This window comes from Lucilia cuprina, chromosome 4, assembly GCF_022045245.1.
Source record: "Lucilia cuprina isolate Lc7/37 chromosome 4, ASM2204524v1, whole genome shotgun sequence".
Lineage (NCBI taxonomy): Eukaryota > Metazoa > Arthropoda > Insecta > Diptera > Calliphoridae > Lucilia > Lucilia cuprina.
This window is the reverse complement of record NC_060952.1, coordinates 36,616,693-36,639,435: the sequence shown is the minus strand read 5'-3', so window position 1 is coordinate 36,639,435 and position 22,743 is coordinate 36,616,693. Positions and strand designations below refer to the sequence as shown.

The window sequence follows — 22,743 nt, the reverse complement described above, 5'->3', positions numbered from 1 at the left end:
TCAATATGTTATGACATAATTATGAGATAATGAGAAAGTTTAAAAAAAAACTACATTTTGAGACTAGTAACCGTTTAAGCCAGTCGTTGTATACAGATCTGGTTCATTTTAATAAAGTTTAAAATATTCCTCGAAAAAAGACGTTTTCAATTTATGGTACCAAATTGACACCAAAGTGTTTATAATTTTACAATAACATCCGTTGTCAAATTATATATACATACGTACGACAACACTATGTTTTTCAGACATCTCAATGTTGTCAAAATTGCAACAATTTGTTGTCGAAATCTATTGACAACGTATTGTAGAATTTACTCCATGGAAGTACTGAAAAAGACTTAAAAACCTTATGATTTTAACATAGGCTTGTCATAGAAGCGTTGTCCTTTTTATTTGATTCTAAATTCACTACATTTGAAGTCATTCTCAGGAAGTTATTATGTACTTTTTTTAAAGATGTTTGAATTGGACATTGACGAAAACAATCCCGGTATATGCGACTAGTCGTTAAGCTCTTAAATTCCTACAAGGCAACAGTTGGCAACATGTAGTAAAAGTTAAAGACAAGGTCCTTGTACTTAGTACTTACTGTCTCCAATCTAACTGATTATTGTGGTATTTTACATCGAATCCATTTTGACAAGTCCATATTTAAGCTGTAGTTACGAAATATTTCAGTAACCAATTTTTCCTAAAGCTGGACATTTGCAAACTAGATCGAATAACGGTTTACCAAGAATCCAATATACATTCTATTGTAGGAAATTCCCGGTTTTCTTTTTGTTTATATTGCGATTTATTAAATGGGAGTCTACCTAGAAATGTAAATGAAAATAAATTTATAAGTCTTAAGATTGAGCACCTCCCATATGTTACGACTTAGAATTTTTATAGGTTCATTTTATCTTTAGATCACTACTTTAACTTGTCCCATGTCTGTTTAGCTAGTACCAGAGTATATCGTTGCACAACACTCAATTCTGGGGATTAGGTTAAGTTGTTAAGAGGATGTATACTACATCAAATCCGAAGAAATACACCTAGGCCAAAATCGGGCCTGTTGTGTGCTCCTTATGGTGAAAAAAGGGAACTGAATGAATTATTTTTCAATGTTCAGAAACTCAGTTTCCTGAACGTAATTCCTAAGAATCTTACACATTACTTCCAAGATACTTGGATCTAACTTCGACGAATGCCTGGCAATGGCAAAGAGAGTGCTCTAGAGTTTCACTGTTCTCTCCACATGCTCAGTCTGAATCAGTAGTCCAATTTTGCATAAATGTGCTAGTAATCCTGTGTGTCCACTCAGAATAAGTACTATCATACTAACTTCAGACTTGCTCATTTTGAGGAGATTTTTCGTCTTGCTCTCATCAGATTCACCCCATAGTGGTTCTAACCACTGTTTCATTATTCCAAGAGGTCTTATGGGATTCTCTCACCCATATTTTTAGTTCAGCTTTTGTTGCGTCTAATGGTTTTGTGTTTGTCAGGTTAACTGCCTCGAGCTCCCTTACCTTTAAAGCTATTACATTCGCCCTTTCGTTACCGACTACTCCCGAGTGGGCTGGTACGTATATGATGTGAACCTTACTTCTGGGATAGTATTCAGATAATGATTTCTTACAATCCAATACGGACTTAGATTTAGTTCTATCACCTGATATCGCCCTAATTGCCTTTTGGCTGTCAGTAAATATATTAAGCCATATTTATTCTAATCTAATTTACGCATTCCGTTATTGCTCGTACTTCTGCCTGGAAGCTTGTGTTATGATTTTGTAAATGGTGGTATATTTCTGCTTCTGGATCTTCAATATAGAACCCTAGCCCCATTTTAGAGCCATCCGTGTAACAAAGGATTCCTACTGGTATTTGCTCTAATGTTCCGCTTGATCAAGACATTCTATCTGGGATCAGCTTTTCAAAGTTTCCGACATATTCTATGTCCTGGGGTTTACTCAGTACACTGGTTTCCCGATTTAACGAATACTCAGTTTAGCAAATTCGCGATTTAACGAACGGGAAAATTGTTTCCATTGAGTACCTTATATTACGAATGAATGAGTAAATTTTGTACTCGGTATAACGAATTTATAAAAAAATCTATAAAAAGAGGTGAAAATTATACGGAAAGATAACGAAACTTCTTTATAAACCAAAAGCAATAACATTAAGAGGAATATTATGATTATTTTGCTAATAAAGTGAGAAATGGAAATGTTTGTAATGACAATTATCATAAAATACTTAGAATTTTACATCAATTAAAATAGGCATAAAATTCATATTTTTTATAAAAATTAATTTTGGAAATGAAACCCGGGAAACCACTGTATTTCGATTCGAAAGAAAAATCTTTCAAAACACAATGTATTTAACATACAAATCCGAAATTTTTTTTCTTTCGAATCGAGTTACAGAGTAACCTCCCTGTTCAATTGAGAATGAGATGAAATGTACATGTCGAAAAGCAACCTTAAACCATGTTTCCACGATAGCCAATTAAACCGTTTCTAAGACACATTCGTAATTCGTTTTGACAGTTCATCGCCATATTGGATTTTTGTTTTTATTCATTATTTTGTCATTTTTTTTTTTTTTTTTTTGAATACTAGTGTTTGTGTATGATACAAAAATACGTTTGTTAAATTATTTTAATATATTAAGTGCTTTTTTTCTTAATGAAAACAAACAGCTGATTATGATAAATTCGCGATAAAAATTAGAGATGATATTGATTCATTTATAATTTGTACGTAATTTAAACAGAATTACGTACAGCTTGTGTAATTCGCTACAGTACTTCAGTACGTTGAATGATGAATGAGAGCGTGAATTGCGAATAATTGTACCGTGTGAACGGGGTATTACTAGCCTAAGCTGATTTTTCACATCAAGCGCAGGTTGATGTAAGCTCCTTTCAATAGCGCTTATGATCATTAACATCAAATTTACCATATTTTTAGATCACAATAGAATGAATCTTAGACACTCGCCTATGTTTATTCAACAGAAAATCTCATTAACTGAAATTCGACTTAAAAAGCCTCAATACTTGAACTTGTTTTATGTGAACAATAAGAAGTTACACTTTCGAAATACAAAAGCTTGTGCAACGGATAATACCATTAATTATGACCAAAAAGAAGTGATTATTAAACTGGTTGCATAGTCCACTATTACTTGCCACCTAACAGTCAACAACAAAAGCCACATTTAAGCCAAAAGAACAAATATAAACAAGAGGCAGAAACAAGTTTAAATGAGGGTTGCACATGTACAAACATACTTACAATACATTTGTTTATAAGAACGTACTCATATAACGACTCTTGATAGTCAAGTCGAGTATATATTTTGCAACATAATTTTTGGTTTAAAATAAAATGCACCGTTAAAATGTGAATACACAACGAGAAAATGCGAATATGTGAAGTGATTTTTTAAGCTTAAAAAGCAAAAAAAGAATAAAAAAACTAGTTGAACTTGATATTGAACTGAAATAAAAGTATGAAATAAAGCAAAAAAATATGTACATGTCTATAAAAAGAAAATAAATATACAACTTTGTACGTACATACAGCCTGTTGGTCATTATAGAAAAGAGTAAAGAAAACAAAAAACAAATCTACAGATAGATGAAAATGGTCAAATCAACTTTTTTTCCACATTTAAACTTGGCTTAATGGGAGGTAAGAGTAAAACTTGTTTTTTTTTCAATTAGACACCAAAGAAAAGCTGAAAAAAATTCACATTTTAGAAGAAAAAAATTCTTTAAGCTGTTACTAACAACAAGAAAACTAGAATTAATTAAAGAACATTTAGAATTTTTGAAATAGCCAAAAATGTGGCAATTAAATGAGGCAACCTGGTTTGTCACCAAAAATGGAAATATGTATTGTTATTTCTCTTTTTAAAGTGGTTTACTACAATAATTAAACACAATTCTTTCTAGCGGTAAACAGACTTGAAATTATTTAATAATTTTACATTTTATGGTTTGTTTAAATAGTAATAAATTTGCTCCCTGCTAAGAATTGCCGAGGCAACAATAAAATTTTCTTGTTTTTATTTCATAAACTATCTAAGGAATTGTTATCAAATCAAAGAAAATCTAGTTTAATTGTTTTTTTTAATAACAAAATATACAAACACACCTTCAAAGTAGTTTTTTTTTTGAAATTCTCAGAATGTGTCATTAACATGCACTGTAAGAAATTTTGGTCATGTTACAGATAAATAGAAACTTATATTATATTTGCCCTTGAACTTGTATGTTTATATATTTTCACATTATTTACATATATAATTAAAGAAATCAGTGTAAAAAGTTTTAAAATGACTTTAAATTACATAATCAATTTGAAAGTTTTTATAAAAGAAATGTAAATTTTTCTAAGACCATTAACGTATGAAGTCAAAAGTTCAGTGTATTCTATATAAATCGATTTGCATAGATGATAACAAATAGAAGTCCTGATAGAGCTGGCTTTAATCTAAAAGGGTGAGTCAAAAGTTTCTAACCAAATAGTAACAAGATGAGAGTTTCTATAAGAAATATTAAAAGAAATATGGACGCTAAATAAATAAATCAATATTGGGTATATATCTCCTGTAATCGTGTGGTCCGATACTCTTCTAGTATCATTAAGCGAGGCTTGTCTTTAAAGCTCGAATGCTAGCAAATTAAAGATCTAGTCATTTCGAACTTCGGGTAGGTACAATCGGAATTTACATTGACAATCAATCAAGCTGTTATGTTCCCGATTAGTAGTTATAACAATTCTGAACTAATTGTTATAACTACTATTTGTGTATCTTAAACGCAACTATGTACAAAATGGAAATTTTTGCACATGGTTATACCGGCCCATGTACATGGTCATTGTACAAACATTTTGCTGAAGTATTTAAACTATTTCATATCTTACCTTTGCTGGCCCCTTGCTTAACTTCGGAGAAACAAAAATATCACTTTCGTTTAAAGCCACGCAGATGAGATGACCTCTGTTGAGGCGTTGATGGGTAGACCGAAGCACAAATCTATCAAATAACTTACACCAACCATCATTTCCTACCAGCACACTTTTATAGGGATCATTTGTATTTACTTGACACCAACACACTTTCAAGGCTTAGTCTCCCTGTGGGTTATCTTTTGTCTCGGAAACATCACTAAACTCATTACGAATCATAGACTTTACGGTGTGTTAGTCTTTTAACCAACATTAATTTTCCGCCAATTTGGGTCTAATCTGCAGCCACCAAGTGTATCCCTACCGAATAACCGGGACAAGATAAAGTCCGAAACTGTGGGCTACTAGTGTCTGTATGTATGTACCAGATTATGTGGTTATCTGGTTCGATCCCATGTCGAATCATACTCGTTCCCACGACAACAGGATCTCCGCTCCGGAACGACCCGATTCTTAATAGGTCAAAGATTGTCAACTCAGCAACAGCTATATCAACCGGAAGTGCAAGCCTGTTGTGTAACACCCATTGTTAGCTTAAAATACGAGTTTAGCGCTGAAATTCGATATAAGTAAAGGCCCATATGGACTACACAAGCGGCTTGACAAACATAACCATATTTTACGTTTGTGCAAGCCTGTTGTGCCTGTGTACGAGGCTATTTTATGTTTGTACAAATGCGTTTTGTTTGTCTATACAAAAATTTAAAATTTTTGATTTTTACACAAGGATATTGAATTTTTGTCAAAACCATTTGTGTGGTTTATATTCATTAATAACAATTTTTTTAAAAAATTTACATTTATAAGAAAAATTGACATCTATATCTTTGAAAGTTCACAAAAACGTAAACAAAAATCGGTTTTTGTACAAGCAATGTTTGTGTAGTGTGTGTGCGAATGAAAAAAGTAGGTTTGATAAGCCGCTTGGGTAGTCTATTTGGGCCAAAGATACAAGCCGAAGCGGCTCAAATCGGCGGCTGCTGGCCGTCGGTAATATTTTTCAAGTCGCGCCGCCGCCGTCTTCTAAGCTAAGCCGGCTTAAACGTAGCCGCTGATAAATATTGGAATCACACATGTATTTCGAAAAATAAAATTCACCAATTTGAACGGAGTTGCCACTATTTTAAATTATTATTGCAAATTGAAAAGTGTTGCCACACAATATTGTGCTAATATTAAAATTGTGAAAACTACTATAAATGTTCATTTTTCTGCAGAAAAAAAACTTATATAGAGACAGGACTATTATACAGAGATTTTTCAGTATAATAAACGCTTATAAGGTTAATTTCTGAAGAAAAGTTTAAATTGAGCCGACAATTTAGCCGCCGCCGATCATTTTACATCGGCTTGCATCTTTGATTTGGGCCTTAAGTTTTTTACGAGCAAAAATCTACTATATTCCGAATATAACACTCTTACTTGTTTTTAATAAACCGTGATATAATTCGTATTGCTGGTAACGAAAATACGGTTAATAACTCGATTACCGAAATTACTAGGCAAAAGATCGGTTGTTTAATTGGCGGTGTATTAGAGTATGTTGACCTGCATTCTGTGTTTTAATTCAGTTCATAACCAGTCCTTAATCGACTATCTTTAGTAATCGTTTTGTAAAAACAAGTTAAATGTGCGATTGACGAATTTATTATTATTTTTTTTATAAAAATTACACTTTAAAATATAAAATGTTATAGTAGAAATAGTAATTTTTCAAATGTCTTCACAAAGTGTGTAAAAATTTATATATTTCGTAAGAAAACAATTATTATCTTTGCTACAAATGGTACATGTACGTTATCTTCTGTTAACAAATAATTTAAATTAACAATGAAAAACTTTTTAACGAAAAAATGTTGACATTTTTAGCTTTCAAACAAATACACAATTGTTGCTAAATTAGCGATAAATGAGTGAAATATGTTCATAACATTTATCACAATTTATTGATTTTTGTTTTATTTTATATATTTACAATAAGTGATTGCTATTTTCCCAATTTTTCTGCCCTAGTAAAGATATATTTTTTTTTTCAGTTAGTGGGTTCTTATTGCATGACGATTTCGAAACAAAAAGTGACCTTCTCTCAGGGTCTCTCATTTCTCATATGAATATTTGTTAAAAAATATATATAACATTTACACGTTTATTATTGGTTTTAAATTTTATTTTACCAACAATAATATTATAATTGTCGGTTATGCTTTACTTGTGATTTGCAATGTCAAAGTCGATTTTTGATTTTTGTATTTTCTGTGCTTGTTTGTTTGTTTTTTCGCTTCTTTGTGTAAAAGGTGAATGATTGCTTTATAATCTTCTTATGAAATATGGAATGTATTCGCCACTAAAGCACAAAATGAAACTTGTATTTTTTTAAATTTTAAGTAAAATACCAAACACGAGTAATTTTTGAATTGACAAAATATTTTTGTTTTTCTTAAAATATGTTTGATATACTTTAAATTATATAATAAAATTATGTTTTAAGATCAAAACATGCAAAAATATGATCAAAAGTGGTTTTTAACTTTAATTATAGTTATGTTGAAAGAATTATTTGTACTACGTACGTAAAGTTTAACGAAAAAATTTAATGAAATTTCACTCGTACAACAAAGAGAATAAAAGTCATATGATTTATATTTTTCGTGTTTACACGATTGGTATAAAACAATAACAAAGTAAGATGGAATCAGCAGTTTCACTTTTTTGTATGTGTTTACAAAAAAAATAAATCCCTGATCGAATGCGACCTGCTTGTTTTTTTTTTTTTTGAATCATATCAAAAAATGAAGAGAGCCATACGACTGTTAAATTTTCCATTCGTATTCTTTACATATTGCGTTTAGGCGATCCCATTCGTACTCCTCTACACAAATTTTTGACAGATCATATTACTTGTGTGATCGTGTAATGCCACCTTGGAACCATAGGAAGGGACTTGGACATGGACTTTTGGCTAAAGGCAAGTGTTATGATTATTAGGACGGTAGTATTTTTTGGTTACTGTCTTCTCAAAGTAGATTCTCAGGTCTATTTTGTCTTTCCGGTCTTTAGAAAACAAATCGACACGGGGCTAAATTCTACGAAGGGACGAATTCGAAGCTTATAGCATAGAATATATCAGATTTTACAAATTTTGTTGTGGCCCTCTGACCTTCCACCTTAGAACCATAGGAATGAATGTATAGTTTACATATTCCGTAAGGACATGGACTTTTGGCTAAAGGCTAGATGATTATAAAGAAGAGTAGAAAGTAGATCTTTTGACTTGAAGCTGATAGCATAATATAGATCAAAATTTACAAATTTTGTTGTGGCCCTCGCTCCTTCCACCTTAGAACCATAGGAATGAATATAATATTGTATAGTTTACATATTCCGTAAGACTTTTGTATAGTTTACATATTCCGTAAGACTTTTGGCTAAAGGCTAGATGATTATGAAGACGATAGTATATTTTGGCTTCTATGTTTTCAAAGTAGATCCTCATGCCTATTTTGTCTTTCAGTTTAGAGTTTTTCATGTAGCAACAGATTCCTGCTGGTATTTGTCCTAATGTATCCCTTCAATATCTGGAATCAGTGTTTGTCTTACAATTCCCGACAATTTATGGCTGTGGTAGGTAATCAATGTTAGTCAATTTTAGCAACTTTTTGACAAAATATAAACATTAAAATATTATTTTATAGTTTATCTTTATTTGCTAAAAAAATGAAACTATCTTCTATTCAATTTAATTTTCTCTCGTAAAATATCTAATAAAAATTATATTTACCGCTATAAATTTGCATTTTTTCGAAATATACATATACCAAGCCCTCTATAGTATAAACTAAAATCAACAAAATAACTGAATTTAAAATTAAAACAAAAATTTAAATAAAAAACAGTAGTTTTATGTTTATTAACCTAAATTTAAATGTTAAAAGTTTTTTTTTGTATTATTTTCTTTTATTCAACAAACCCAGAGAGGGAGAAGTGCAACAAACCGTAAATATTAAAAAAAAACGAAATTTTTTTAAACGTTACAGGTAGAAACAATAACCAACCACTTTAGCGAATCATGTATTTAATACAAACATTAAAACTGGTATAAACAACATGTTTGAACATAAAAAAATTGGGAATTTACAGGTGGAACATAAACTGACTGCAGTTTTGTTGTTTGTTACAAAAAAAACTAAACTAAAATTATAAATCACAACTGATTTATCATTTTGATTTTCGATTGTTTGAGTTTTTTTATTTAAACAAAAAACTATAAAGTTTATTGACATTAAATAATTTTAATGTTTATTGTTCAATCATAAATTAATGATTGTAACGGAAGTTTGTAAATTGTATAAATTTGATACAATAATTATTGGTTGAATGATGTTGCAAACATCTGTTTGTTGTTGAGTTTTTCTTTAATTAAATCAAAATATTTTTCTAATAAAAAAAATATATAAAAAATGAAAGTGATTTTTTTTTTAGTTTTTCCCCTCCTCTTTGAATATTCCTTACCATCAGTTTAGAATTTGCTAGTGTCACCAACAATTTTTTTTCATAAAAATAGTTTATGCGGGTATTGTATGAAAATTTAAATGTTTAATGATTGTGAACCTGACAGAGGTTCAAGGTATTCTATTTATATATAACTTCATAAGTATGTTATGATACGTAGAAATCCGTTGTTACACGGATGGTCCTTAATTGGAGGATAAAGTGGGGCTGGGGTTCAATATTGAAGATCCAGAAGCAGAAATATGCCAAATCATAACACAAGCTTCCAGGCAGAAGTACTAGCAATAACGGAATGCGTAAATTGGATTAGAATAAATATGGCGCCCACAGCGCTTAATATATTTACCGACAGCCAGAAGGCAATTAGGGCGATATCAGAAGATAGAACTAAATCTAAGACCGTATTGGATTGTAAGAAATCATTAACTGAATACTCTCCCAGAGGTAAGGTTCACATTATATACGTACCAGCCCACTCGGGAGTGGTCGGTAACGAAAGAGCGAATGTAATAGCTTTAAAGGGAAGGGAGCTCGAAGCAGTTTTTCTTAAAATGCAAAACCATATAATATGGGTGAGAGAATCTCATAAGACTTCTTGGAATAATGAAACAGTGGGTAGAACCTCGAAAATCTTATAGGGTGACTCTGATGAGAGCAAGACGAAAAATCTCCTCCTTTATCATCCAACTTCCTTCTCTGAGTCTTGTTTTATTCGATCTAATGAATATTTTATTTGGCATGTCTTTTTTAAACGTCTACTATGATTTTTTTTCATTTTCATAACAGTTTAGTTTGTCACAGCAACTATCAGGTGTCCAAGTCCACTTTCGAATAGTCCTAATCTTACTTAGACTAACAATCCCCTACAATCAAGAATACATTCATTTAAGTGTCTATTTGGTTTTAGAAATACAATTGTTACAATGAAGTGAAAATTGTAGCAACTTCCGCATCCCTGATTAAGCGACATATTTAGTTATGCACCGAAGACCTTTTCAACAGCAACCAACTTTTCTATTTATCATTACTAAATTTGAATAAAATTTAGTTGATACAACTAAGTATTTTTAAATCTTTATTCATAATGCATTATCTTATTAGTTTTCATACCACCTCACTATAAACAATTTAACCGCTAAAATACCTAATGACATCAGCATATTTTCATTGAAATCGAAACGACACAAAACACAAGCTAATACAGTAGCAAAATTGCAAACAAAAAAAGGTTTAATTAATATTTTTAAACGTTTTATGACTTCTAAACCCGCTGTAATAACCGCAGACAACTACCACACATACAATTTTTGCCTTGTCAGCTAAAATTTCAGTAGACAATAACTTACTTCCTCACATTTCTTTTAAGAGATTTTATTTTTCTTTAATAAAAGTCATTAGAGAAACAAATATTTTGAACATTTTCATCATTTTGAGTGAAAATTAATATTTTTCTTAAGTTTCAAGTTTCACTATTCATGTATTGAAAATAGCAAAACAACCCAGCAATTCGACAATGAGTCAATGCATACGAAGAAGACAGTAATTTCCACTAATAGTTAACCATCTGGATGATTGCAATTCGTATGTTTTAGGTCATTCTTCACGAATATACTCTTTGTAATCGCGAATGAAGACAATCGTCACTCAAGTGTCCCCTTTGTAGGCGAAACCATCTGGTTGACTCAAATTTATATATTTAGGGTAAATCGTCACATTATTGTGTCGAGTCTATACTATGGACTCATAGAGTAGACACTTGAAATTTTTTCGTTAATATCTTACCACCTGGTTCACTCCAATTCGTATGTTTGTGGTCTTTCGTTACAAATAAACTCTTTGTAATCGAGAATGAAGACAATCGTCACTCAAGTGTCCCGTTTTTAAGCGAGAGCGAGAGGCAATCGTCTCTTTTCTGTCTCCAAGTAATCTAGAGATTAGACTCTTAAAAGTTGTTGTCGTTTTATTGAACTTCCGAAAGTAGTTATTATACCCATCATTCGGAGAAATGATTGTTAATTTATACTAATATGCCACCATCGGGTCAATCGTCACATAGATGTCCCATAGTATTCTAGAGAGAAGAAAATTGAAATTTTTAACCTTTATTTCATTAATATCTTACCACCATTCATCAAGAATAAAAGTAAATCGTCACTATCCTAGAACACGTCCATGTCCTAGTTTTATAGCAAGAAAAGTAGCGCGAGATGAATAGATAGTAATGTGACTGACATCCAACAAACCATTTGGAGATTACCATCCTTTGACTATTTTTGACCGCCAAGGCGGAGGTGTTATTGCAAACCCGGGGTATAAAGATGTGGCCAATACCTTCAGTCTGACCGGGACTGAAAAATTGGTTACAGTCTACTGCTTGGCTTAGTCCTTGCATAGATTGCCAGAAGTCAGACCAGAGCATCGCATAATCTGGTACCACGGGTGGCCAGTTGCCCGCAGGACTATGTCCTGGCTGGTCAGTTGGTTGAGGTTCCTGCGGGATCCACGTAGTGGTTGTTGTTTAAACCCAAATTCGCGGGGAGAGTAAGTGGCGGTTAAAAGACTGAAGCATGATAATAGTCAATATTTCGGAATTAGTTCGGTGCTGTTGCCGAAAACAACAGATACCCCACAGTTGAGTGACTGTGGGACTAAGCGTTGGAAATGAGTTTGTATTAATTGTATATGGTATAGGATGAATGTGAGGTTCGGCGGGCCACACCCGTCTACCTAATGAATGTGTCGTATGTTTTTCTCTTATGAATGTGTCCTATAAATGAGATGTGTGCTGGTTTGAATGATGATGGACGAAAGGTATCTAATACATTTGATACTATTGAATTTTCCTTCCTTGTCCAGAATTGTTCAGGTTTACTCTGTTCATATCAGAATTACCACAGTGTGTCCCTGTGAGTAAGAACAATGTCCGCGGCTTATTGATGATCGTACTTCGGTCTACCGGTTACGTCTCTAGGCGCTGTAGCCGAGTCAACAGAGCCCATCCAATGGTCAAGAGATTAGATAGCTCGAGTACTCCAGTAAAGTACTTGTACATGGACCGGTCAGAACCAATGTACAAAAATTGCCACCTGCGTTTTTCATTGAAGAACAAAAGGGCGATGGTAAACCGCTCTCAAGTCTACCCAGTGGTTGAAAAAGACCACCGTGAGATAATGCCGCCAAATCAGGTGCTCACGTTAAAACTCTCGACATTCCTGTCTCTTTGTAGGGTGTAGAGTGACGAATGACTTCCTCGTAGGACAATCCCATGTTAAATGGTAGGTTAAGTGGTCAGTTCGGGACTGTCCCGTCGAACTGCTGGGTCTTTGCCAAAGAAACGACTAACACAATAACAGATATAAGTCTGCTTTTTTTATAAATTTTCCTTTAAACTAACAAAAGGTAAAAATGTATATTTTGTTAAACAATGATTTTGCTACAATATACAACGAGATTTCAGTTACAAAAACAAACAGCTTACTATGAACTTACAACATACATATACACAATAACAATAACCAATAGTTGTAGTGGTAGCTGGGTTATTAATGCAACTGCCACATGAACAAACAGTCGACTGGCTGGCTGAATGACTGAATAAATGTGTAAAACAGAAGTAGCATGACAATTTTTAATATTTTACAAACATTACAACAATGAACGGTACAATAACCGGAAAAAGTGCAACTGATTTGTCGGTTTTTATTATTGTTGAAAGAAAAAAAAATAACAAAAAAAACAACATTGTTGTTGTAATCATTACTTAGACTATTGTGTATATTTCTGTATTAAAGTTTATTATTAAAAGTTAACAAACCATAAATTAAAAAATTATAAAAATATTAAAAAAAAGAAAAAAAATATTAAAAAAAAAGGAAAATAAAGTATAAAAAAATTCTCTGTCAGGTGTGGGGTTCGAACCCACGCTCCCTCTCGGGAACCAGAGCTTAAATCTGGCGCCTTAGACCGCTCGGCCAACCTGACTTGTGTGTAGTGTTTGTCAAAAGTGTTTTATAAAGATTTGTCTCAACAATCATTTTGCACAAGTAGAATGATCTAAAAATAGCATTTGTTTTTTGATAATTTTAAATGAGAGAAAGAGTAAAAGAGAAATTTATCATTGTTGTTATTTTTTTTCTTTTTGCACAATCATGATTTATATATTTTTCTTTTATTGTTGTTTATTTTATTGCAAATTAAATACATAGAACAATTAGAATTTATTTGTGGGATTGCCGGTTTTGAAAAAAATATTTAAGAAATGGGGAAAATTGTTTTAAATAAATAAACAAATTTTCCTTTATAAAATCAGAGGAACAAATTCGATTATAATTTCGATAACAGGAACGTTACGACGAAATAGCTCCAGAGTTTTAAATAGATGTACTCGTAATCCTGTGTGTCCACTCAGAATACGTACCATCATCATAATGACCTCAGACCACAAATACAAGCCGATGCAAAATGATTAGTGGTGGCGTCGCAACAATTTTCGGTTGGCGGCTTATTATAGAAAATATCGGCGGCGGTTAAATTGTCGGCTCAATTTATTTTTTTTTCTTCAGAAATTTACCTATATTAGTTTATTAGATTGTAAATTCTCTATATAATAGTCTGTTATATATAAACCTGTCTCTATATAAGTTTTTTCTGCAAAAAAAATAATGTTTTGTGGCATCTCTTTTCAATTTGCCATAAGAATTTAAATTAGTGGCAACTCCGTTCGAATGGTTAAAATTATTTTCTGAGATACATGTGCGCCGATTTGAGCCTTCTCGGCTTGTATCTCTGCCTCAGACTTCCTCATTTGGAGGACATTTTTCGTCTTGCTCACATCAGGGTCAACCTATAATAAGCCGCCGCCGGCTTATATCTCTGATCGAGACGTGGCCGCTGTATGTACGATCACTACGTAAAGTCTAATGAAAAGGTAAAATAAAATTCCATCCGTATAACAAAAAAGATAATAAATGTTGTATTATTTATGTTATTTGTATTTATACGATTACAATAACAAAGTAAGATGGAACCAGCTGTTTAACTTTCTTTCTATGTATTTACATAATAAAACATCCCTCCCTGATCTAATGCGACTTGCTTGTTTTTTTTTTTTTTTTTGATTCATTTCAAAAAATTAAGAGAGTCATACGACTGTCAAATTTTCCATCAGTATTTTCTATCAATTTGTTAGGGCTTTATTACATATTGTACTTAGACGATCTCCGTACTCTTCTAGAAAAAATTTTGACAAAACATATTGGACCACTCCTTCTTACGATCACGTTAACGTTTTTTGACAAACATTTACAAAAAAAAGTTTTAAGAGTAATTGAGATCTTAGAGAACTTTACTTATTCTTTCAATCACTTTCCAGGAAATTTTTTATTAATTCCACAATTAGTTCCAAAATATGTACATATTTGTTAAAGTATCTGAAGCATTTCTGTTTGTACAGAAAAAAAAATTAAATTTACTTCTGACCTTCTTTCACTTCACTGAACATTGTATTTTTATTATTACTCTTAAAGAAAATCATAATTAAAATGTATTATTTTTTCTATACTTTCAGATCAATTTATAAATAAAATTAATTCATCGAAGATTTTCCAATTAAGAATGTAAGTAAAGATATTTAATATTATAAAATTTGAAATTTTGCATTAAAATCTTAATTTATATTATGCAATTAATGTTATGGATTATATATGTATATTCTAAAGAAAACAAAAAACTGAAAACTAGATAAAAATATAATTTTAACCTGATCACTTATTGACTAAAAGTCAATAGTTTTATTATTTGTGGCTGATCTAAATGGATCACATTTAACTTCCGAACCAGAGATACAAGCCGATGCAAAATGATCAGCGGTGGCGGCACAACCATTTTCGGTTAACGGCGTCTTATTATAGAAAATATCGGCGTCGACTAAATAGTCAGCTCAATTTAACTTTATCTTCAGAAATTGACCTACAAGCGTTTATTATATTGAAAATACTCTGTTATATATAAACCTGTTTCTATAAAAGTTTATTCTGTATACAAGCCGATGCAAATGATCAGCTGTGGCGGCGCAACCATTTCGGTTGGCGACGTCTTATTATAGAAAATATCGGCGTCGGCTAAATAGTCAGTTCAATTTAACTTTATCTTCAGAAATTGACCTACAAGCGTTTATTATATTGAAAATACTCTGTATAATAATCTGTTATATATAAACCTGTTTCAATATAAGTTAATTCTGCATACAAGCCGGTGCAAAATGATCAGCGAGAGCGGCTCAACCATTATCGGTTGGCGGCGTCTTATTATAGAAAATATCGGCGTCGACTATATGTCAGCTCAATTAAACTTTATCTTCAGAAATTGACTATGTTTAAGCCGGCTTAGCTTTTGAGCCGAAAGAAGTTGGCGGCGGCACGGCTTAATATTACAAGCGGCCAGCTGCCGCCGACTTGAACCTTTTCGGCTTGCATCTCAGTCCCCAACCAAAGCCAATTTTTTATTACCATTTTCTAAAATATTGGCCTTGGGTTAAAAGCGCTAAACATTTAACCTTGTCCACAAAACATCGTTCTATACTCATACATACATAAATACATGTTTAAGTCTATATTAATCCCCTAGTTTTTGTGTTTCCACACAAATGCTTACATACAATATTTTTGTAATATTTTACACCTTTCTTTGGCATTTATAGAGAATGTTTACTAAGCGGTAAAATCCAGACCTTTTTCTATGCAACATATAGTTTTTTTCAACCGGAAGTTGTTTTACTTTAATTTACTTTATGAATAGACTTTTATGGTATAAAGGTTCCACAACGAGCAACAAACGAACCAAGTTTTATTACACCCAAAACAAGAGAACGAAAACAAATAGAAAAGGAGTCACTTTGTAAAAATGTTACCCTTTTGTTCTATTTTAATAGCGAATTTTTATTTAAATTTTTTTACTGCAACTAGGGAGCTGATTTCTTTGTTTTACTACGAATTGGAGCAGAAATTTTTTTGTAATTTACCAGAGTCAATTATTTGGCTTTGTATGGAAGTAAAAAAAACAAAATGAAGCTATAGACAAGAAGTGTGCTGGTATTTATTGTTTGACACACAAACACCGACTTACTTTGAATATTCTATATATAAAAAAGTTTGTTTTTCTCAAACCCAGACGCATGTACTTTTAATTTGTTTGTTAAAGTTTTTTATTAAAAAAATTACTAAGTGCACAGCTAAAAAAAATATGTATAATCAAATGTGTGTAGACTTTGAAGTTAGTATAAACAGGTGGAAAAAAAACGTTGAAGTGTCGAACATGTTAATAATATATTTAAAAGTAGAAAAGGTAAAAAAATAATTATTGTCAGGTGTGGGGTTCGAACCCACGCTCCCTCTCGGGAACCAGAGCTTAAATCTGGCGCCTTAGACCGCTCGGCCAACCTGACTTGTGCTTAACTTGGTTTCGCTTAAAAAAAAGAAAATGGGAATTATAAAGTTTTTGCTGAAAAAGAGAGAGATAACGCTAAAGCAAATTCTTTTAAAAGAGAAAATATTTAAAAGCTTGAATTAAAGTAGTTTTAATATAAAGCACTTTAAAGTTAAAAGCCATTTAATACAGTTTTTAAGATAAACTTGAATTTTGTTTTGGAATTGAGAATAAATTAATTGAAATATAAAAAATGTTAAAAAGTAACTTATTTGTCAGGTGTGGGGTTCGAACCCACGCTCCCTCTCGGGAACCAGAGCTTAAATCTGGCGCCTTAGACCGCTCGGCCAACCTGACTACTTGCGTAACGTTTGCTAATTCTATTACAAATAAATTAATTTTCAAATGTTATATAATGATTACAGTTATTCGCAAAATATTTGTCCAATTCACTATCGATGTCGTTTCGTTGTAGCGTTTTATGTCATAAATTTTTTTAAATAATTTTTTTAAACAAAAACTAATCAATTATGGAAAAAATTCCGACTTATTACAATACCACCGTACAACACCGATTGTAAATTGAACAATTGTATAATTGTAGGTTGTAAAAGAAAACGCTTTACAATATTGGTACTTTTCATAGTAAACGTTCATTAGTTATATTATGTTATATTGAAAACCCAGTTAAAATTAAGAAAAGAGATGTAGAAAAGACATAACAAATAACATATTTGAAGTACATTAAGTTTTTGTGAAAAACCAGTAAAATTTTCACAAAAGTGTCATTAAGAGAATGAGTTTTATTTTTGATATCCAAATATTGGATCTTAACTGCTTCTTAAACTTAGATTAGATGTAGTTCAGAGTTGCCAAAAATGAAAAAAACATCCCTTCAATGACACGCTAATGTAAAATTCATAGGTTTTTCATCCGAATTTGAAGCACATCGAGTTACTAGTTCTGATGAAAAAACTACATCTTTTTCCACACTTTTTTTTGCTGGGAAAGTAAAGGCATATCAACAGCTAATTGTTTTTATCATGTAACTTAATCCGGAGGCCTTACAGCCGATACTTTTAAACTCCATTTATAAAACAAATATTTATAAGAGGGTGTTATAGAGTAATTAAGGGTATTCACAAAATGTAGTATAATTGTATGTCATAAAGAAACTACATTAAAATATGTGTTTCTTTTTTTCGTTTTATTTTTCTTATTTATCTTAATGATAGATAGATTCTTTCCCAATTTTCCAAGAAAATTGGATTCATAACGATTTGGAATAAATATATTGATTTTTTTTCAATATGTACATCCATCTATTGGTAGTTTTATCGCATTGAATGTTTTAAACAAGGCGTCAAGTAGAAAAGAGGCTTTCGAAACCAAAACCGTTTTACAACCCCTCTTTAGAAGTTGTCGGGAAGTATATGTCCCTATATTTTGTAATAATACCATTTTTCAATAAAAATGAAATTTTGTCAGGTGTGGGGTTCGAACCCACGCTCCCTCTCGGGAACCAGAGCTTAAATCTGGCGCCTTAGACCGCTCGGCCAACCTGACACGTTGAAGTTCTTGATCTTAAGAATGCACATATATAACATCAGTCATTATCACAATCACTATTTAATATTAATCTTAATTAAACAAAAAGGGCTTAAAAATTGTTAAGGTTTATGCGTTAAAGAGAACTACAGATTAAATGACTACTTTAGAACTACATATTTGGTAATTTTTAGAGAAAGAAAGCAGATGACATAGTACTCTTCATCACTATAGTGGAGGGGGTATTATGCATTTGTACTGATGTTTGTAACCTTAAAGTATACTAATTGGCTCAGAATCACTTTCTGAGTATATTTTGCTATGTTCGTCTGTCTGTATGTCCATGTTAAGATTGTGTGCACGCTACAGGTCGAAAATTTTTAATATTCACCCCTATCGCCAATCATCTGTCCGTCTGTCTGTCTGTCTGTCTGTCTGTTGAAAACACGATAGAGTCCAAACGGAAGTAGCTAGCGAGCTGAAATTTTGCACAGATACTTATAGTTGATCCAGTTTGTTTGGTATTGAAAATGGGCAATATCGGTTCACGATTTCGCCTAGCCCCAAATAAGACCCCCTTTAGAAAATGACATTATCGCCAATAACTGACTAAGAAAAGCATCAATAGCGCTGTAATTCGGCACAAACATGTTTTATGGGGACATAAATCTTTTCATAGAATTTCATAAGGATCGGTCCATAATTGACCCTACCCCCCATACAAAGTACCCTTCAGAAAATGACTTTATCGCTCACAACTGACTAACAGAAGCATCAATAGCGGTGTAATTTGGCACAAACATGTTTTATGGGGACATAAATCTTTTCGTAGAATTTTATAAGGATCGGTTCATAATTGACCCTACCCCCCATATAAAGTCCCCTTCAGAAAATGACTTTGTCGCTCATAACTGGCTAAAAGAAGCATCAATAGCGGTGAAATTCGGCACAAACATGTTTTATGGTCTCATAAATCTCTTTGTAGAATTTTATAAGGATAATTGACCCTATCCATAATTGACCCTATCCCACCTATAAGGTCCCTTTCAGAAAACGACTTTAATGCTCATATCTACCTTAAGAAGCATATATATATAACAATAATATTCGACATATAAAAGTTTTATGGGAACTAAAATTATTTTCTTAAATTTTATGAGGATGAGTCCATTATTATCTAACCCCCTAATAAGGTGCCCTTTAGACAACGAATTTAACGCTCATTACTACAAAATTCTACATACACAAGTTTCGTGCGAGCCAAAATCTCCCTATCAAATTTTATAAGGATCGATCCTTATTGAAAGTAGGAATATCGGTTCACGTTTTCTCCTATCCCTATTATAATCCCCCTTCAGAAAATAACTTTATCGCTAAGAGATGTATCAATAGCGGTGAAATTCAACACAAACATGTTTAATGTGAACTTAAATTTATGCTAAAATCTGCTCATAACATATATATAAAGCAATAAAATTCGACATAAAAAAGTTTTATAGGAAATAAAATCATTTTCATAAATTTAATGAAAATGGATTTATAATTGACCTTACCAAGGTCCCCTTCTGAAAATGACTTTAAGACTTATTACTGACCCAAAAACATGAATGATTTGATGGTGGGTATATAAGATTCGGCATGGCCGAATATAACACTCTTACTTGTTAAATTTGTTGGAATTTTGTAAACATTGAACAGCTATTCCATTCAAAATTAACTATTGTGAATGAATTGTTCATAAAAGTTAACGATAGCAATTTTCCCTTCTACATAATTTGGATTCTCTAAAACAAAAAAAATATAATTTATTAAATTTGTCAGGTGTGGGGTTCGAACCCACGCTCCCTCTCGGGAACCAGAGCTTAAATCTGGCGCCTTAGACCGCTCGGCCAACCTGACTATCTGAATATATTTATATTACAGTACACAAGTTATATAACTGATATTGTTATGTTATATATAGAACTAGTTAAAGTTGGTCCTTAAAAAGGATGCGATGAAAATTCAGTGTTTAATAAACAATATCTAATATATGTATTTAAGAAAATCTCCTTTTTAACATTAATCCTTTATATATATTTATTAAACACTGTCTATTTATTAAAACTGCCAGAATTTTATAAAAAATGGGTGTTAATCCTTTGTCAGGTGTGGGGTTCGAACCCACGCTCCCTCTCGGGAACCAGAGCTTAAATCTGGCGCCTTAGACCGCTCGGCCAACCTGACTGCATAAACGTTTGTAACCTAGATCTGGAAGAAAGAAACTCTATAGAGATATATTCTAAAGGGTCCTTTTCACATAAACAAAGGATGTTTAGAATGTAGGTAATTTAAAAATAAATTTGTACTAAAAATAGCTCATTTCCAATTCTATTAAACTGTCGCTAACTTATTTCGCGGAGGGGAATCGCCTAGGGAATGGCGATTAAGTCCACATTTTATAGATTTAAAGACTTTATTTTAAATAGTCTTTCTTTGTATTATTAAAAAAGTCGCTAATTTAGCTTGTCAGGTGTGGGGTTCGAACCCACGCTCCCTCTCGGGAACCAGAGCTTAAATCTGGCGCCTTAGACCGCTCGGCCAACCTGACCTTGTCCTATTGAAAGCAAAAATTTTAATATTAATACTAATTGCCATATAAAAAAATTAATACTAATTTATTTATAAAAGCAAATTAATTTAAATATTGGTTAAATTTCTTAAAAGCCGAGCTTTCACTTTTATAATAAAGAAATTTAATAAATTTAACAAAATAATAAAAAAAAAATCTTTGTCAGGTGTGGGGTTCGAACCCACGCTCCCTCTCGGGAACCAGAGCTTAAATCTGGCGCCTTAGACCGCTCGGCCAACCTGACTTGCTGACGGTCAGTGTCAAAATAACCTTTTATAAATTAAAGATATTATAGCCAACTTCTAATAGCTTAATGATATGAATTCTACTTTTTAAGATTAGATTTTAATTTGTTAGATTACTATCGTGTTTTTAACAAAGATTATAAAATAATGTAGTAATGCTGCGTTTTATTTTCGTGTTAATTTAAGTTTTTTTTTTATTTTACACTACAAGTTTTAATAAAGAATGTTGTGACTACAATTGTTCTTTTAATGAAGAAGTAATACAACTCTAATTTCTAAAAAAATGCGGATTCTGTTGTTACTCAAGAGCTTACTGGTCTGTTAATCTTATTTTTTGTGGTTCATATACGTATGTATATGGACGGTATATACAGTAGTTTTCCGATTTAACGACCATTCAATTCTACGAACATCGCATTTAACGACAACCTTAAATAACGAACAAAACTTGTTTTTTGTACTCTGTTTAACGAACTAATATAAATATTATTATTTAAATTAAGATAAAACGACATTTATCAAAAATAACAAATAACCTAAGTTGTAGCAAGCGGTGCTTTTATACCCAAAACTTTAACTCATTCTGGGTTCTTATTAAATTTTAGTTCGATGTAGCTATGTCCGTCCGTCCTTCAGATAATGACTTTAACGCTCAATACTCGCTTAACAATACGAGTACGCCGAGTACTAACCGATATCTCTAACAAATTTTATGGGAATCGGTCCATAATTGACCTTACCCTCCATATCAGGCCCCCTTAAGAAAATTACATCAACGCTCATTACTCGCTTAAAAATACGAGTATAGAGATGAACTTCGAGAAATAACTTTAAAGCTAATGACAGAATTAAAAATACAGCGATTAAATTCGACACAAATATGGTTTGAAGGTGGGTATATAAGATTCGGAATTTTGTGTTTTGTGCTATTTTTATAAAAAAAAGAATTACTTTTTATAAAATACATTTAATAAATATTTTATGTACCTATTTTTAATTATTTTCCTACCAAAAACCCACGTTTTACTTAGTACTGCATATAACGAACTTTTCAATTTTACGAACAGGCCTGACAACATATGGGTTCGTTAAATTGGAAAACTACTGTACATGGTTCGTAACAAACTACATCGAATTTTTAAGCAAGAAGTGAACATTTATGATATTTTCTAAAGGGGACTATATATGGTGTATAGGGTCAATTATGGGCCGATCCTCATAAAATTCTGTTGAAAGATTTTAGCTCGTAAGAGGCGAATTTCATCAATATACTCGTATCATATGAAACATATTTATATCGAATTTCGTCGCTGTACTAGTACTTTTAAAACAGTTATGTATGATTAAACAAGCCCGCTTACTTCAATCGGGGGTACGTTACCTTGGTGAAGTCTCTACCTTGGTGTTATTGCAATCCCGGGGTATA

The 22,743-nt window shown here is 32.0% G+C and overlaps 1 protein-coding gene and 8 non-coding genes across 9 annotated transcripts in view; 1 reads left to right on the top strand and 8 right to left on the bottom strand.

Moving 5' to 3' along the window:
- LOC111679494 (myosin heavy chain 95F) overlaps positions 1–22,743 on the top strand; it is an 85,560-nt gene that overhangs the window by 18,306 nt on the left and 44,511 nt on the right. The window contains exon 2 of the mRNA XM_046948415.1: positions 15,058–15,106. The gene's annotated coding sequence lies outside the window, so the exon portion shown is untranslated. The remainder of the gene's footprint in view (positions 1–15,057; positions 15,107–22,743) is intronic.
- On the bottom strand, positions 13,389–13,472 carry Trnal-uaa. Its single transcript has one exon. It is a non-coding gene; the product is annotated as a tRNA-Leu (tRNA).
- Trnal-uaa lies at positions 16,849–16,932 on the bottom strand. The gene has a single exon. It is a non-coding gene; the product is annotated as a tRNA-Leu (tRNA).
- On the bottom strand, positions 17,187–17,270 carry Trnal-uaa. Its single transcript has one exon. It is a non-coding gene; the product is annotated as a tRNA-Leu (tRNA).
- Trnal-uaa lies at positions 18,396–18,479 on the bottom strand. Its single transcript has one exon. It is a non-coding gene; the product is annotated as a tRNA-Leu (tRNA).
- On the bottom strand, positions 20,277–20,360 carry Trnal-uaa. The gene has a single exon. It is a non-coding gene; the product is annotated as a tRNA-Leu (tRNA).
- On the bottom strand, positions 20,604–20,687 carry Trnal-uaa. Its single transcript has one exon. It is a non-coding gene; the product is annotated as a tRNA-Leu (tRNA).
- On the bottom strand, positions 20,968–21,051 carry Trnal-uaa. The gene has a single exon. It is a non-coding gene; the product is annotated as a tRNA-Leu (tRNA).
- Trnal-uaa lies at positions 21,233–21,316 on the bottom strand. Its single transcript has one exon. It is a non-coding gene; the product is annotated as a tRNA-Leu (tRNA).